The sequence below is a fragment of the Falco punctatus genome, assembly GCF_963210335.1.
Source record: "Falco punctatus genome assembly, chromosome: 1".
NCBI classification, from domain to species: Eukaryota; Metazoa; Chordata; class Aves; order Falconiformes; family Falconidae; genus Falco; species Falco punctatus.
In genome coordinates, this window is record NC_137580.1 from 124672902 (window position 1) to 124691199 (window position 18298).

The following is an 18298-nucleotide window of genomic DNA, read 5'->3' on the forward strand; positions in this document are numbered from 1 at the left end:
GGTCATCTTAACCTTGGCTCCGCGGCTGGCCGCCGGGAACAACCCATTTGGCAATAACTCTTCTGGGGGAGCTCTCTTTGTGGGCATAGTATTCAGTAATCAAAGTAACGATTCTGGAACACAGTGCTTATGCAGGAGCTGCGCCACAAGAATTTGTTAAATAGCTTATTCTGCAATAAAAACAACATAAATTTTAAAGGAAAAAAAAATTAAAACAAATGGAGGAGCTGGGAAGGACCTCAAGAGGACAACTTGTTCCTAAGGATGCCGGAATAGATGTGTTTGCTGGATCCGGGGAATTGACACCCAGATTGATTGCCTGATGGCTCCTCCGGCTTTCTTGCCATCGAAACAGCTTGAACTCTTTGGGCCCTAACGGCTTGTCAGCTTTGCTTCCTGTTTTCTCACTTGGTTGGAAGTCAACAGTAATGTTGAGATTTTTTTTTTTTTTCTTCTTTACCAGTAGGATGTAAAATAAGGAGAATCAGTGAATCTCTTGCACTAACAGAAAATTAGCACCCTGCCCAAGAGCTGCTGAGCCTGTGTGTGTTTGCCCAGGAGGAGCCCATGTCTGTCTTCAACACAACCCTGCATTCAGAGCAAATTAAGATGCAATTATGGCACTGAGACTTTCCTGTAGGTTCAAATGTTGCTGTATAAAATGCCTCTAGCGTTTTAAACATGGGTTCTTAAGCCAGAACAATGAACTTTGACTTCACCAGCCCTCTAGTACTGTTACAGTTTGTTCATCCCTGCACGGGGTGGGGGGATGCAGAAAACTCGCTGCCCTGCTGGAGAACGAGCAACAAGATATTTTTTGAAGCAAGAAAATAATCAGGATAGTTTTAATGAGGGTGGGAAGGAGGAGTCTCTTAGCAGAAAATTCAGCTGTTATTCAACTCTGTCCTTCCTTGATTTCCTTATTAACCCTTAGTCGCCCCCAATGGGTGAGCACCAGGGCAGGGCACGCCATGCAGAGCAGAAAGCGGGTTGCTCTCTGGATGGAGAAGGTTGACCAGGGGAACTGGGGTGAACACAGAAGTACCTGGGCTGCTTACAGCTGTGCTGGCTCTTTTGTGACACATCGTCAAATTAGCAGGTTTTCCTGACAGCCCCTGAGAGAAGCACTTGAAGCAAGCAGTTGACTGGAGCGGGTTGAATGCACGGGCCAGTGCCAGGATGGGTGGCAGGGGCAGCTGGCGAAGAGGGGATGTGGGAACATGCTGGTAACCTCAGCCAGGCGAGCAGGGGTGAGCTGCCATCTCCGGACTGGTCTGGAGGTTCTGGTGGTTAGCCCTTGATTCCTACACGACACATTTTACTAAGATTTAGGGCAATATTAATCACTGTCAGCTCTGCCTGTTTCTGCTTCTGTCTCTGCGCTGTGTCCCAGCTGTGTGAAGTTTTGGGTGCTGCAATGAAAGCCTGGATAACTGGGGTTCAGCCAGGACCTCTGGACAGGGACTGAGAATGTCACTTTTCTGCATTCCTAGGACTTCCAAGAGTGGAAAACATTTTTGACTTCCATTCTTTCCATATTTCCAAGCTTCTGCAGTCCATGGGAAAGGGCACAGGTAGACCTCCTCACCCAAGCACAGTGTGCTCGATGGAGAAAGCCTTGGAGAGACATGATGCCAATTTTAGCACAAGTTCCTGTAACAGAAATAGATCTTCCTGAGCACACACTGAAATCTTAGTAAATTATATCTCAGGTTAAACTATTTATTGAAGTGCCACAGGGGAATGTCAGGCTGGCTATGTACATCATCACGGGAGGTAGGCTGAAAATTACAGTAATTTGGAAAAAACATGGATTTGAATCTTAGGAGCTGTGGTGAAAGCCAATGCACAATGAATTATTTCACTTAACAATTCATATTCACACATTCAGCTGCAGCCAAAGTATTTCTATAGCATCGCATTTCTCCACTGAGCTACCGGGCGTAGCATGAGAGCTCTTGGGGTGGGGTGGGGGTTGTGCTTGTTCTTGGGTTTTTAATTTCTGCCTTTGTTGCTTATCCCAAGGCAAATGCCAATAAAACAGACTTGTTCGTCTGCTGTGTGCAGTAACCACAGGGAGTATTTCTTCCTGCCCGTGGTAATGTATCTTCTCTGATGGTGGGAAGCAAAAGGCTATGGAGCCCTTGTCATTTGTGTCCTGGCTGGTGGAACTGCAGAGCCTTACTGATGTGTAGGGATGTCTAATCTTTATATAAAAAATGGTCAGGGAAACTGTTTAATTGGCAGTCAGAGAAGCCTCAGCTGTTCCTGAGAACTGCTGAAATTGCCTTTGCTTGCTGCTGCTCCTGGTGTTCCTCTGTGTCTGTCTGTCACCCTACAGAAATCTCTGGAAGCCAGAGGGTGACGGGCAGAGTATCACTGCTGGGAGAGGGACAGTTCGGGCTCAGAGGGGTGAGGGACCTCCCTTTTACCTTCCCTTCTACATGGGTGACGGTCTCACAACAAGGTTACCACCCCCCCCCCACCCCCCGCCCCCCCGGCTCTCTCCTGCACTCCAAATTTGCTCAGGAAAGTGGGATCCTTTGGCTCCCCTTTCCCTTATACCACCTCTGTGCTCCCATGAGAGGTGTTTTAAGTCATTTACAAAAATTCCCTTCAGATTCTGACGCTCGCTTGGTTAGAGCCGGCTGGAGCTCTGTGCTGTTTCTGTAGCACACAGCGGTGTAAGAGGTCAGTGAAACCTTGGCAGCTCAATGCACGATGCTCCTGGCCTGAGTGTGAAAGTATTTCTTATCGCACGCCTCTGGTGTGCAGGGCTGAGGTCCTCAGCAAAGCTGATTTTCTTTCAGTACCCACAGCTGTGGCTCTAGGGGGAGTTTTAGCAAGTCGTAAAGTCAACTGCCAAACTCAGGAAGGTTTTTCTCCTCTCCCCAGTCTTGAATTTAATTTAAAATAAGTCATTATTAATGCTAGGGTCTCTTCAGTCTACGAACAAATGAGATAGCGGGAAAGAAGGAGCTACGAGATCACTGAATGAGCATTTGCTCCATCTCTGCCACTAATATGCACATGAAGGCATTTGTAAGCGCTAAGAGTTTTAGAGAAAGATTTGAACTGTATGTAATTTAACAACCATCCATTCTAACCAACAGAATCATGTGGATTTAACAGTTGAAAATCTTCAATTTGGCCTTGGCCTTTCCGTTTTGCAGTGAAGCATTCAGTCATTGTGTTTAGGTCATGTGCCGGGGTGCTGTCCCACGTGGGATGTATTAGCACAGTCAGGAGGTTTCTGTTGATGTGATTTTTTTTTTTTTTTGGTGGGAACTGCAGTTGTGCAACAGCTCTGGCTTTGACGAACTTGATCTCTGACAACATGGAAAGGTTTCTTTCTGGGTAGGTTCAGTGGCTGATCTGTACCTGCCTTGTGGGAGTTGCAGCTCGGAGCTTCCTGTGGTACAGGTGTCAGTCGACGTTGACGTGGGTGAGTTGTGGCTCCTGGGCTGGTGTCATCCTTAGCATCACCTGCGGCCACAGTTGGTGTCCATCTGGTCTCTCCATGGACCTGCTCCTGTGAGCGCTCCCATCTCAGTCCAGGGCAGGTACCACCTGGCTGTAAGCATTGTAAAGAGCTGGGCTTGGCTCCAGGGCTAACCTGGCTTGTTTCATCAAAAGTAACTGACAGAGGAAACCGGCTGATGTGCAAAGATGTGTTGAATAGCTGGAAGTAATAACCTTACCCAGCAGATCTGGGAGGTACCAGAGGTGTTCCTTCTCCTTCTCCACCCTGGCACTGCATTGCATTGGTTGGATGGGGCGTCTGACAATTTCCAAATGAAAATTTTCATTACTTTTTCACTGGACAAGTTTTCATTACTTTTTCACTGGCCAAAACACGAACATTTAGCCCGTGTGCCCAAAGCTGGATCAAAATAGCAAGTTTTCCCCTTGGCGGTGGTGTGGGTGCTCTGTTGGCTCTGACTCTCACACTCTGAAAGCTGTTAAAAACATCTGTGAACCAAATGGCTCGAAGAACAGCAAGAGAAAAGCCTCAATTTTACTTGTGGTTAAAGTCTTTTTTTCCTTTTCCAAATTACCCACCTTTCTTCCCAGCCCTCAGCTCACACTGGAGCTGGTGGGTGGGTTTGGGGGTGTGCAGAGGATAGCTTGGAGAGGCGAGCCCGGGCACTCCTGTCCCCTATTTGTTGCCTGGGGCCTCCACAGGAAAAATCTTGAGGGTCTGTTGATAGAAAAAGGCTGAAAATTACTGAATATTTACACAGCACTCAATTGCTGTCCATCTTCCCCACCATTTCATTTCAGCACAAAGAGCAAATAACTGTGTGCAGTGATTGTAGCTATTGCGGATTTATGTAGTTATTCATGACATGCAGATTACAGGGCAATAATTATAGCTGAGGTTGCTGTCATTTTACTAGATCCCTAAGTATAAAGATCTCATAAGTGCTGGAATTTTTTGCTCATATGGCAATGTTTAGCTTTAGCTGGAGAGACAGTTAAGTAGGGAAATCACAAGCGCAAAATCTCTTTGAAAATAAGGTGACAACTGAATCTTTACTTGTCTGGACTGAGCTTCTCCCGTTATATTCTGAATGTTATTCTGAGAGCTGGCACAGGCTTCGAGGGGCATGAGCAGTGGAAAAATAGCACTGGATTTGGCCACGGCGATGTTGTTGGGAAGGAGCCCATTGGTATTTGGGTGATGATGGAGAGGAAGGGCTGGAGTGGGAGGCTGGGGAATTCATTTTTACTCACCATGGGGTCTCACATCAGCAGGTTATGTTTTTTTTATTAAAGATAGAAAAGTTACAGTGCAGAAAGGCACATTAAAAAGTGACTATATACTTATCCAAGGAGAATTTGGGCCTGAACCTTGGCATAGCTGGCCAGAGGATGGCTACTTGGGCAGTAGAGGTGGGAACTGGGTGCTTGGGAGGGTTACTTGTAAAAGACCTGAGGTCTGACTCCATGGTACAAACCAGTTCCTCACTCAGCTTCTGCAAGGTCGTGGGTAGGTCCAAGTGTGAGGGTGGTTCCTGCACCTCATGGGGGACAGGGGCCACATGGGCCATCCCTGGGAAAGGTGTTCACCACGTGTTTCTCTCCCAGCATCGTTCCAGCACATGAGCACATGTGGGTGTGTATGGATGCTGCCTGGGGGAGACTGCCGGAGTGGATTTCTAATTATAGCTAATTGCAGGGCTGATACTCTCTGGATTTGGTCTGATACAAGTCAAACGATTTCCTGTTGTTCAGCACTTTACAGACACGTAGCTGGAGGCACCGAGATGGATGTGTTTTCTGAAGGCATCCAGCTGGGCAAACACACACTCTTCCTTTTCCTTCCTGTGCATGGACCTCGGTGGAGCGAAACACCCCACCGCAGCCTCGCTCCGTGGTCTTGGGTGATGTTAACACTCCATTTTATTAAATAGCATAGAAGTCCCTAAACCGGGTGAAATGGTCAGGTTTAGTGAAGCTGAGGGCTGCTGGGTCGAGCAGCGGGGCTTGGCCACACTGAGCCCTGGGCTTCTGTGGTCAGACCTTCTCAGTCCCCCAAAGACAGCGCCTTTCTCCGCACAGCCTTGCAGCTGGCGTTGCTGGCAGCGCTTCGCATCAAACCCTTAGGAAAGCTCTACACAGATACACTTTCTGAAAAATGGGATCCAAAATGCCTTTACCATGTTCCCTGCAATGGGACTCGGTGCATTAATTGGTTAAATATTTACACAATGGTCAAATATTGCATAGGAACTAGATTTTATCATGAGTCGTTAAATTCATACGTTAAAGCCCATTTTTAATGTCCCCTAATGGGGACATTCAAAGTGTATTTCATGTAGTTGATAGAGCTGTAATGCTGTGCTGTCAAAGATCCCAGCGATAGAAAGGGAACTCGTTAGCCCAGGCGCCGGCCACACGAAGGGACAGGCAGATCTCAAACACGGAAACGATCAAAGTTAAACAAACGTTTAAGAAGAAAAGCAGCAGCTTCTTGAAAGGAATCAGGTAAGTTTGACTCCAAATGTAATTTTTTTTGTATACTTTGGCTTGCACATGAGCCAGGATCCAAAACGATGATTTCATAACCCTTAAGATGTTTCAAACAAACATTATTATTCTCTAGGAAAAAACGCCCCCCTCTCTCCCAGGTACCCTCTGCACACTGAATCCACAGTCCTGAAAACCTGGAACTGATGCCAAGCATTTTAATCTTACCAAAAGTAAACCATGAGCACAAATATTACATAAAAATTGACTTTTAAAATTTTTCCAGTGTTAACGTTGTAAGAGTCCCTGTAAGTGTATTATGTGACATTGGGTCTGCTCAATGCTTTTCAAATGTTGCTGCTGTTACAGCAGGTGCTGGTCATGTTTCTTTTCAGATGTTTGTAGGAAATTACGTGGAGAAAAAACTCTGCTTTAGGAAAAGCCCAAAGGCAAGTGGAATGAACAGAAAGAGCAGATTCTCCACGGACTTCTGAGTCTGGAGGTCTCCTGGAAGTCCTCCTGGTAGGATGTGTTTCAGCAGGGTGGGAAGGCTGGGAGCCTGGAAGGATGCTCACGGTGACTGCTGGGATTCCAGAGGTGAGCACGCGGTCCCAGACGGGCAGCAGTTGCTGATGCTGATGGTCCCCAGTGTTTGCTTAAGGACTTTTCTTCATGCTATTCTCTTCCTCGGCTGGTTTTCTGCATGTTGTTTGAGAAAGCCCTGGGAAGGAAATTGGGACTAAAATTCGTTTGTGAGGGCAGGGAATGGATTGAAGAGCAGCTTTCGTGGGAGAAGGGCCCTGGAGCTAGGCTGGCCCTTGCCTGTGGGCGAAGGCTGGTGTGTCACTCATTGCAAATAGCTCTAAATTGCCAAACCTCTGACCCTGTTCAGTTATTGGATGAAACATTTCAGCTTGCACTGGAGAGCAGCTCGTGTGAGATATTTTAGTGGCTGCTTCTGATCTTAAAACCAATGAGTCCCTGAATTGCTGTCCAAACCGAGAAAAACATCCTTGCAGCTATGCTGGCATTTACTGCATAAAGATGTACTGAAGTATATCTAAGCACAGCGTCTGCATTATCAGACCTTTGGAGATTACTTTTATCTTCTTTCCTCTATTAAATATAGCTCAGCTTGACTGCCTTTCACGCGAATAAAATTTGCTGGCTATTGCTTCGAGGAATCATCCATTAAGTGTTTTTAAAATGCTGCTCAGCCACGTGTTTGCCCTGTGTTTGTGCTAGACGGGATTGCTGTTGCACAATCCAGTGTTCCCTGTGCATGAGGATTATTTTTTGGCTGCTTTATGTAAGAAGTAACCTTCCCCGCTTCACCACTTTGTATGTCTTTTAGCAAATCTGAAAACAGATTCTCTTAGTTCGAGCTGTGGAGTTTTGCCCTTGGCTGGAAGCGTGGAGTGGACAAGGTCAGGGAGAGGGAGATGGTCTCACCGGGTGGTTTCTGTGCCTGGAGGTGCTGTTTGCTGGCTCTGCGGGGTCACTTTGCACAGCTCCCTCTGAAGAACTGTGGCTGGGTGATGCCGATGAGGCTGGGGGATCAGTGTGTGGTAGCTGGATTTCAGCAGAGAAAGGGCAGGGTAGGGGAAGCAGCTCGGCATCCCTGCTGGAGGAAGGATGCTCTGCTCGTCTCCTCCTGAGGAGAACCCCAGGAGGAGAAAGGGAGGAGGAATTGCACATATCCAGTGCTAAATGGCATATGACTCAAGCAAAAAAAAAAAAAACAACAAAAAAAAAAACCTCACAAAAAATCACACCTCTTTATTACATAGATTTATCTTGCTGTGTCGGGGCCTGACAGCCACCACCAGATGCTCATCTTCTCAGTTGCTTTATTGGATTCTGGGACATCCTCCTAATTGCCATAAGTGGGAGATGATTCCCCAGCATCTGGCATGTGTTAATACTGATGCAGAGAGCTTATCAATCCACTTAAGGAAAGAGTGTACGTGCTCAGTGTGCAGTCAGAGGCAGCCTGGCAAATTCTAAAGCATCATCATTTGATCCTATTTTGTTTTTCCTTTGGATGGCTGCTGAACGACTGAGTCCTTGCATTGGACCTTGCTGCAGTATGAACAGTTAAAGGTAGGGGGGCATTGCCCAGATGTCATCCCTGTTTCTGGTGATGGATAGGAAAGTGCTGCAACGTTTCCCCCAGCCTTGCCCTCAGGTTGAGCTTCAGGAGCTGCTGAAATGGTATCTAGACACAAGTTGCCCCTCAGCTCATGAAAAGTGCACTTAGCAGTTAAGGTGCAACAGGAGTCTAGCAATAAATTAAAATGGCTTCTCTTTTAATTTTTGGTTTAGGTTCGAACCATCTCCTGCTCTCTTTGAGGCTGGCTGCAGATATCAATGAGCGCAGCTGCTTGGACACTTTTCAGCTCAGCATCTTTTAATGGAGGAGGGAGCACTGCTCGGAGGTCTGTGGAGGCAGCGAAGTCTCAGGCAGGTGGGTTTCTCCACTCAGCTCAGAGTGAGGAAAAAGGAGGAATAAAACTAGTTAAAAGCAGGTATTTCAAGAATTGCTCCAAAGGTGTTTTCATTCCAGGCAGGAATAAAACCATGGGGTTTAGGTGGTTTTTGAAACTTTTGTACCCTACTTCCTTCCTCTGGGGAGCCTGGCAGCATTCGGTAAATGAGAGTTTGTGCTGGTGTGCGTGCAGCAGCGCTGGCAACCTCCCGTCTTCCAGGCACAGCTTTGGAGGTGGAGGGTTTTGTGGGAGACAATGGTGCAAAAAGGTCTGTTTGAACAAGGGAATTAAATATTTCCCTGCATCGCTGCCGGCTGAGGCATGCTGCTGGGTTTTCAATAGTATGCAAGGGCAGGGAAAAAGCATTCTTCAGGCTTGCAGGGCTCCAGCGCTGTCTAGACTTCATAATGCAATGGTGCACACCGCCCTGCCTTGAACTCCTGCCACGGCATCTCTCCGAGCAGGCTATAAATGGAAGCTGAGAAGCATTCCCTCTGCCAAAGCCTCAGCCACGCTAATGAGACCCTAGCTCCTGTCGAGTTTGGCAATTTGTCCCACTAAACCGGTGAACTTGCAGCAGGTGGTAGCAAAGTTCATTTCCTAAAACCACATCCTTCTGGAAAGTAAAAGCCACCCTTGACTTCCCCTGGTGGGGTGGCCACAGCTCCCTCCAGGCTAACGGAGGCAACCGGGCGCAGGGGTGGATGCTCCTGCACAGGGGACCTGCAGACCACCGCTCTGCAGAGGTGGGCTTTGGATCAGCACAAGGCTCCTGAGCCTGTTGAGTTGTCTTGGAAAAGTGACACTCGCTGCTCAAAGCCCGTCCCATTGACCACGGCGCTGTCTACGTGAGGCTGCAGCCACCGAAAGCAATCTGTTCTTTATAAAGCTTTAGGATCTGTTTCTGTCCTATCCGGATCCATGAGTCTGTTGACAGAGCTCGGCTGTGCAGGGTTGGTTTGGGTCACCCTGGCATTAAGGTGCTTTTCCTTCTCCACCCTCCTTTCTCCTCTTTCTGGGATCAAGTTTCTTGCGGCTAAGCACAGCCTGCTCTCTGTATTTCCCACCGAAGGCTGAAGCAGGCTTGGTTACCTCTGTTGCTCTAAATCCAGCCCAAGTGTTGAGCATCTGCCAGGATGCAGAGCTTTTCCCTAAGCCCGTGTTTTGAATAACTTGTTCTTTGCAGCCTTGCTCCTCTCCCAGGCGCATGCTGCCCGCGAGGAGTGGGAAGGACATCTCTAACCTCTAGATGCTGCCGCCTGCGAAGCCCCCGGCAGCGGATGGCCATCAGCACGGCACCCTGGCTGGCCTGAGCAGCCCTGGGGGATGGGAGCACAGCGTCGGCCAGGCTCGCTGCCTTCGCCCCAGTGCCAAATCAGAGCCTCCTCATTTCGCTCTAGCTGATGTTTTTGTGTGACCTCTCCCATGGCATGTGGAGTGGAGAAACGTCCTCCCTGCTTTTCCCACCAGAGGAGGTAAGTGATAGTGCCGAACGCAGCTGGGGCAGAAAATGTACCAGCATCTCCCAAGCACCAACACCTTCCATCCCTGACCTGCAGACCCCTGCACGTGGCACAGCACTTCACTAAACTCACCTGACAGGCTGCCTTACTGCAAGCCCAGAGAAGCATCACTGCTCCCATTAGCAGGAAATTTGGATCTTAGTTGTATTTTAAAAGAGCCTGAAGTTTCCCAGAGTGCGCTGTGGTTCGTGTACTGGCAGTTTTGGGTACCTGGGAAGATACTCCATGGAAAGCATCAGCTTCCAGAGGTTAAGTCCCCAGCAATGCAGATCAGATCTCTGCTTCTCTGTTTGAAAACAGAGGTAGCTCACATCTTTTGTCATCTCCATCAAAATACAAATACATTCCTGTGCAAAACCACTGGTTGTAACTGAACAGGCAGAAGTGAAATCAGTGAAATGCTGCCTAGATCCCAGTGGGAGGTTCATCCCTGATGTGAATTTGAACTTTAGCAAGTTTGAAGCTTCTGGTTTGTGGTATTTTTGCCTCTTGGAGTGACACATCATGCATGGGTTATGCATCAGGGACTGGCATGTCAGGACCCGTAAAGAAATCTTGTTGCCCACAGGAATGGGCTGGTCCAGCTTGTTGTGGTGTTAGGTCTGCCTGCCCCAGGAGTGATGGAGGAGGTGCCTAGGTGGGGCAGAGGGATGGTCAGTTAGGGCATCATATCTCGGCTGAGCAGTCGCTTCTCAACTTACATGCAGGGAAACGGGCACAGAGAGTTTTAGTGCTAAACTCCGTAACGAATGCTGAGAAAACCTGCAAAGTCCTGCTCCCATTTCCTGCTCTAAATCCCGCACAGCAGACCCTGATATTCAGAGAGCCAAACGCTCTCAAGTCAATGGAAAGATTCCCCTTGACTTTAATGGTCTTTGCATGAGTGCCTAATGCCTTCCTGTTCACAGGCCCTCTTGGACTGGATTATGGAAACAACTGCCGATAGAAAGTGCTGCAGTGAACTGTAAACCCTTCAAAGCAGCACGATGGCAGATTTTGCTGTCCTCCCAGACAGCTGGAATGGGTTGTGTTTGACAAAAAGCCTGATATATGTTCTTCCAGCCAGCGCCGTGGCTACAGTGTGAATGAGTGTTTTAACAAATATATTCATGCAGACAGGGTTTGTGGTCAGCCCGCTGGGTTTGGAGCCAAGCTCTTCCCAGCAGGACGGGAGAGGCAGGGAGCCTGTGTCCGTGCTAGGCGAAGCTGAACCTCCGCAGCTTTGACGTGCCAGCATCTCTCAGAGCTGCCGTCTTGGGTCTTGCGGCTTCTAGGGGCTGTTTCAATTCCCTGCCTGCAAAGACCATGTCACTGGTACAGACCAGGTGTTGTCCAGTTTTGTCGGCTCTTGGCAAAAGATAAATTTTTTGCCCTAGACTGTACCACTGCCAGCCACTGTCCCACCTTGGGCAGGGCTGGCATCTAAAACTGCCCAGAGAGGGACACAAGAGCCCAACTCAGCAAGGCGCTTGCTTAACCGTAAAGGTGCTGTGAAGGTCCAGTGCCATCGCTGTGCTGAGCTCTCTCCCACCTGGACCAGGCGCCAGACGTGCCATCAGCCCACCCCACACGGTGGATGAAGCTGAAGGCGCTGCCTCGGCCACCTCTGCGGCTCACTCCACAAAACTCGCTTTGGCAAAGGGCTTAAAGAGGTGCTTAACTTCAAGGGCGTAGATATGTTCTGCTGACTTCATGGGGATTAAACACGTGTGTTTGGCTGGGAAGGGATCTTGGTGCCTTTGGCTGGGCAGTGCCATCGAGGGGTACACAGGATGTCCTCCCTGATGCTTGGGACTATGGACCTAGTGCCTTGAAGCACGAGATCGACCTGCTGCAAGGAGAAATAATAGCAAACAGATTACTTAGTCTTTATAAAGCCCACAGACACCAAAAATGAGTCTGTTGGAGGAACAGTGACTTCCACAGGGGACCTGTCTGAGTGTTTAAGAGCAGAATGTTTCCCATTGCGGAAGGTCGCTCAGCTGGCTCTCGGGGGAGAGGAGGCAAATGATGATTGCTGCTTCTTGCTCTACGCCCTGGAAACTTTCTAGGTCTACTTAATGGTTTTGGTTGTTTTATTTTGTTGTTCAATCTCTGGATGGGTTTTCCCCATGTTTTGTTTGGTTTTTTTTTCCCACGCACCCAAAGGCAACGGGGTGTCTGCACCCCCTGCCTGCCCTTCCCTCGCTCGTGCGCAGTGTGAGCACCGATGTGACCCCGTTGGCAGTGTGGCTTAACGGCTTGGGCACAAATCCGCACTCCTGGAGCCACGTTCTGCGGGAGGAACCGAGACCTCACTTTCGCAGCTGTGCATTCCTGAGGCAAAAAGGGCAGCTCAGGCCCAGGCTGTTTCATAGCAGAAAATCAGACCTGGGCAATCTATGGAAAAGTCTGGCAGCTGTAGGAGCCATCTGGCTGCTGGAAAAATCCATAGTGAGCTCTGTCAGGGTCCCTTCCTGACGCCCTGGTTTGGGGAGCGCTCCCCCTCGGATTTCAAGGATTTTGAACGCTTGCCCATCGGTCTCACTAGAAACGTGGCTGTGTGAAGGCTCCCAGTTCAGAGACATGAGAATTACAGAGTGCTGGCCTGGCTTTTTCAGGAGGATTATTTGCTTTTTAAAGTCCCTGTCTCCAGCCTAGGCTGATCGTTCTGTTGCAGAGGAAAATAGGCAGCAGACTGAGACGTGGATGAAGTAATGAGCTCATCTCTCTGCAGTCTAGCCAGGTACACGCTTTTTTCTCCCAGAGCTTAATTAAAATGCATACATCTTTCCTCACATTTTTATGAAGCTCAATGGCAAATACCGGTCAGTCTCTAATTACACCAACATTAACTTGTTTTCATGGCTGAAAAGGACAGATCAAGGGCAGTATCGTTCCCCTGCATTTGGTTACTCCGGGATGTGCTATCTCCAGCAAGCAGCTAAGAAAACCAGGTTTCACAGTCTGGGCCAGCACTCCCATGAGCTGGACTGCACTGGTGAGAGGAGGGTAGACTTGTCCAGTGGAAAACGTATGTGTTAGTCTAGGCTGGCTGATAAACCCTTACCCCGCTGATGCTCCTCCTGCTCTGTTTTGCTGGCATTGGCACTGACCCCATGGACCTCATCCTCTCCGCGGTTTGTGGCTTCCCTGGCTGGAGGAGCAGCCCATCAGCCATGGCTTGCTGCCTGCTCAGAGCCCTCTCCTGCCCAGACCCTGCCTGCTGTCCCCAGGGCTCACTGAGAAAAAGTAAAAATAAACACCCAAGCAAGTTTGAATAATGAGTTAAGTTTCTTCAGCCAGCCACAAAACTGGTCATATTTAACCAGAGCAAAATTAAAATAGGGACCCTCTCAGTGCAACAGAATAGCCTGTCCTAGAAAGGAAACCACCAGCTCTGTTGTGGGAGGGATGCGAAGCTGTCAATGGAAACAAGCACGCCGTGATCCCACGGCCTTCCACTCCGCTGTGATTTTGGTTACTCCAGGCTGTGATCAGCACAGCCAGACCAGTCCTCATCCCAGCCCAGCTGGCCGCTGGCATCAGCTGCTGCTGGTGAGCGTGGCTGGCTGATGTGCCTTGTAGCAGGCTTCGCAGGGGGCTGGTGCAGTCCCAGAAGCATCTCTGTGCTCCTTTGTGATATCCATCCAGCTTGGTTGCACCCCGCAGGGTTATTGGTTATGAAATGGCTGGTTTTACAGTGACGTTTTTAAAATTCAGCTCTTCTTAATATGGAATTGGTTCTTAGAGTATGGATTTTGCAACGTCATGTTCTGCTTGAAATAATCGCTGTTCTAACATGCCCAAGCCCTGGCTGTGTTGTTCCATTTTCTCATCTAAACCTGACCAGTCCCATGAAATTAAAATCTAACCTGAAATGCTCAAATTGCACTGCAGACATGGGAAACGAATGCATTTAGACGTGTCGCCAGGACAGTTGCACGATGAGAGAAGGTTACGTGCTAAGAGAGCGTGCAAGTCCAACATGACTCCACCGGTGGGTGGTTTGGGTCTCGGCCAAGGCAAGGCAGTTGGAAGGAAGCACGCGGCTTTGCTTGGGTGCTTTGTGGCTTGACCATCTGCAAGGAGAATGAATAGGCACCATCTCCTGCATCCACCCCCTCCAATTTAGTGCACGCCTGGAAAAAGGCAGCAGTAGGTGCTGTCTGCATGATAAATGGCATCTGTATGACAAATGGTGCATCCCTAGGGCTTTCCTTTGCAGAGTCAGAAAGTTGGGGCTGGAGTGATGGGAACAACAGAAGAGGTGACTGCAAGACCTGCAGATTCAAAGAGCTTAGCTCGGCTGCCTTTTCCGGGGATGAGTTAATCACCTATAATATGTGAGGTCTGCAGGGCACGGTGATGAACGGGAGCAGACGGAGAGGGGAGGCCGTGTAGTTAAAAGAGCAGTGGTGACAGTGCAAAAGTCCTTCTGGCAGTGTGATTTATTAGGCTGTGATGGTGTCTTTCACATTAAGTGGCAGCTGCCTCATCATACAGGACATTCAGTGCAGGAGGAGAGCGGGTTCACTGTGGGAAACCAGTCTCTGGCTGCAAGGGAGGCACTGGGCAGGCTGGACCGAGCTGGCAGCGCTGGTTTTGTGGCCGCCGCAGCTTGCATCACACTTGTAGTCGGAAAGGGAATTTTTAAAATCAGATTTTTATTGGGTGCCTAATTGACTCATCATCCCTGCCCCCCCCACCCCCTCCATGCACAAACATTTGCTCTGCCCTGAAATGTGAGCTAAACAAGGCTGGCGAGAAATGTTTTCTGAATATAGCTGGGGAGAGGAGAGAGGACTAAGGAGGGTGAAGGACGGGTGAATTCATGCGGTTTTTATAACAGAAGTTTGTAAATGACTAAAAAAACCCCACCCCTACAAAAAATAACAACAACAAAAAGAAGTTGTGGTTTCTTAAGCCAGTTTGCATTCCTGGAAGCTGATGACGCCCTGGATTACTGTTGTTTTTTTAGATCTCTCTCAATTTTTTTCAGGATAGCTTGTCTGTGGTGTGGGTATGTGTGGGAAGAGAACCGGGGAATATGCAGAGGGGAAAAAAAAAGCTAAAAATGGGCAGGAACAGGCTGACTGCATATGCTTATTTCTTTTTCTTAAATAATAATGAAAAAAAGAACTTGACGTTGTTAAAGATTTGGGTATGTGGGGGTGGAGCACAGGCATGGCAATGGAAGTCAGTCTTGAAGACCACATCTAATACAGGATGTTTTGCGCTTCATTAACAGCCGTGCGTACTCGGCTATGGGAGAGATGTGTCTCGGTTTGCAAAATAATCAGTCCAAACTTCTGATTTATGTCACTTGGAAGCTGCCTTGCTCTGCAGAGCAGAGAAGGGATGCAGCCAGGCTGCCATGGGTCTTGCAGGTCTTGTATCGGTGCCACCAGGAAATTTGTTTCTTTTTCCTGTTTTGATGTCGCATCTCATTTTGGCATTTTTGCTTAGAGAACAGTTGTCGCCTTCAGGCAGTATTTTGCTTTTCTCTGTGTAACTCAGATTTACGCTGAGCTGAGCCCCACCAGTCTCCATGGGATGCTGCCACTTTGTGGGAAGTCCATTTTTTGGACTTTTTTAGCTCAGCCGGTCACTGAGGGGGATGGGGGGAAGGTGGGGAGTCAGAGTGCTAAGGCCCCCTCCCGTTTATGGGAGCGTGTCATACCCAGAGCATGTTCTGGCTATTCTGCCGATTTCCTCATGGTTGCTCCAGATTTTTATTGCTTGCACTGAAAGAAGGGTCCAGGCTGTAGTTTGAACATCTAGAACAAACTAAAGATGAAAAAAAAAAAGAGTTGTTGCATCAGTGTCTGAAGGTGGAAGAACTTTTCCCACTGTGCCAGGGTGTGCGATGGTTTCGGGGGGAGAGCGGCTCCGCACTGGCGGGGGCTTTGGCTCAGGCACCCGGCGGCTCTGCCCTGCCCGGGGGTGGCAGCTACGGGAGGTGTGGGTGCTGTCGCTGCCAGGTGAAAAACACCCCTTACATTTCACTCCAAGCTCTTCCCCACCCTGAAGCTCTGCAGACATGCCACGTTCGCAGGTTTTGCTTTTTCCTGTTACCAAATCAGGGACTGGTGTTCCTACTAAGTGTATCCAACAGGTCTGTTCTTTGCTCATCGCTCCTTTCCAATACATTAATATCTGTATTATTTTTTTTTCTCCCCAGAAGGTTAATTAATACTTGATTCATCACCTCGAAAGCTAATGGATATTTATCCAGATCATGAAGGAAATTAATGCGTTCTATAAATAACCGCCGCAACGCTCACTAGCGCTCACTGACACCACATCTTTATTTATGTTCCTTCTTCTTCAGGCAACCAACCCTGCTCGGCTCTGGTGGAGTTAATCCCAACCTTTTGCCAGGGCTGGTTTTGCACTGGCTTGGCTCGGTGTTTTCCTACTTGAGCTTTACTTTGTAAACACGGTGCCTTTTTCTGAGGGAAAACAGCAGCAGCTTTTGTGGAGAGAGACGCAGACAGCACGGCGCAATCGTGCCAGCCGGGGCCAGCAGAGGCCATTTGAGACCTTGGGTGTTTTCATGGGCTGGGAGGTCTCTGGCACCCTCAGAAAAGTTGTTTAGTTTGGGCTATTGAAAAAAAATACTAGCGAGCCCTTTCCGAGTTCCCATCTGCTTCCAATAAAGATGCTTCCCATCTTTATTGTCTTTGTCTCCAGCTCTCCAGCTATTGTCATTGGTGACCTTAATTAGAAGCATATTAAAAATCACGTCTATTTTGTCATTCACACATACAGAATTAAAAATCATTATTTATTTTTACTATTAACTTGCATGTTTCTCCTGGGTGTATCCATGAGAGTGTCTGGCTGCTCACTGGAAAGTCCTTGTTGTCCGCGTAGATAGACCTCAAGGGCAGAAATAACTGGGTGGGTGCTGGGGTTCTGGGCAAGGAGGCTGAGGGGCACAGAGGTGGCATGAGGCTCGTGGTAGATGCTGGATGCAACCACAGAGTGACCTGCTGTGATGTGGTGCTGTGCTTTGGCTTTTCCCACAGCCCTGCCTGTTGCTCGCTGCTGCCCGTGGCTGGGTCTGCACCAGGTCCTGCATCTCTGTTGCAGGTTTAATCCTGCTCTTGTGGCTCCAGAGGGGCTGGGGGCTGCCAAGAACTCTATGTTCTTGTCCAGACCAAGGCTGGAAAAATATTTCTGGCATCATTTCTAGGCTCCTGACCTCACTGGTGGACAGCTTGCACTGGGGTCTGCACTGACACTTGTTTTGAGGCAGGATAGGGGAACCAAATGAGCTCATCCCTCCTGTGTTGCTCAGTCTCTTGGTTTTTGTTCTAAGTGGTGCAAGTGAGGCTGCCTCCAGGAAGCACCAGCCTCTGGAGTCACACGAGTGTGTGAAAATCCCAGTTTTTTTTCATTTTCCTATTCCTCATGAAAGATGCGGGCTGAAAGCTTCTAGCACAAAGGAGCAGCTAGACATTTTTTATGATTGTTTTAAAAAGCTATGCTGCTTAAGATGAACTTAATGTTTGTTTTTTTTTTTCAGGGATATTGGCTCATGAATTTTTAATTCTTGAGCTTGGCAGCACTGGTTGAATTAGAAACAGAACAACTCATTTTAATGAGCGTAAGATTAATGCAGATGAGCTTGGCTGAAACTGCAATCCAGCTGAGGGGAGAGGGTTATCTCACTTCACCTACCAGCTCCCTCCTCAGCGGGCTGGTGTGTTGCAGGCATTACTGTAGCAGAGCATGTTCTTGTCACTGGTCATTACCTGGGGGAGAGATGCTCCTTAAACAACCCGGTTCTTACAGGATAATTTGCACGTTAACCCTTGGCAGCTGCCCTGGATCATCAGCAGTCCTGCAAGGTGGACTGCAGCTCTCGAGCGTGCAAGCGGGGAAGAAGGAAGGTGCAGATGGATGTGCACTGGGGGAGGAGAAACCTCCCTTGACTCTGGGCCAGTGTCCCCTGGATGGAAAGGAGAAGACTTTCAGCTGTTGCATGAAGCCACCACAGCTCCAAGCAAGGTCATGGTCTACACCTGCTGCCTATCTCTTGGTGGAGAGCTGTCGTTTTATTTGTTTGATAAAGTGCTTAGCACCCTGGGTCATATAAATAGCAATTACTGGTACAAGAGAGCTGGTGCTCCAAAGCACCCTTGTGCTGGGCAGAGCTCTCCTGCTGCCCCAAGGAACCTGTTAGCTCCGTGCCTTGCTTTCCTGTACACCTGAAATTAGATATTTGCACAGTGAGTGGTTTTATTACCTGAGCAATAAGGAAGGATGGGGAGGCTGAGCTGAACTAATTTTATTTGCTTCTGTGGGCAACTGGTAGTTTTATAT

The 18298-nt window shown here is 48.6% G+C and overlaps 1 long non-coding RNA gene across 1 annotated transcript in view; it reads left to right on the plus strand.

Annotated features, from left to right (window-relative positions):
* LOC308067202 overlaps positions 1–18298 on the plus strand; it is a 40683-nt gene that overhangs the window by 3632 nt on the left and 18753 nt on the right. Inside the window, exon 2 of the long non-coding RNA XR_013929490.1 lies at positions 1–18298. This exon is cut by the window's right edge and continues 18753 nt beyond it. This is a non-coding gene — a long non-coding RNA (uncharacterized lncRNA).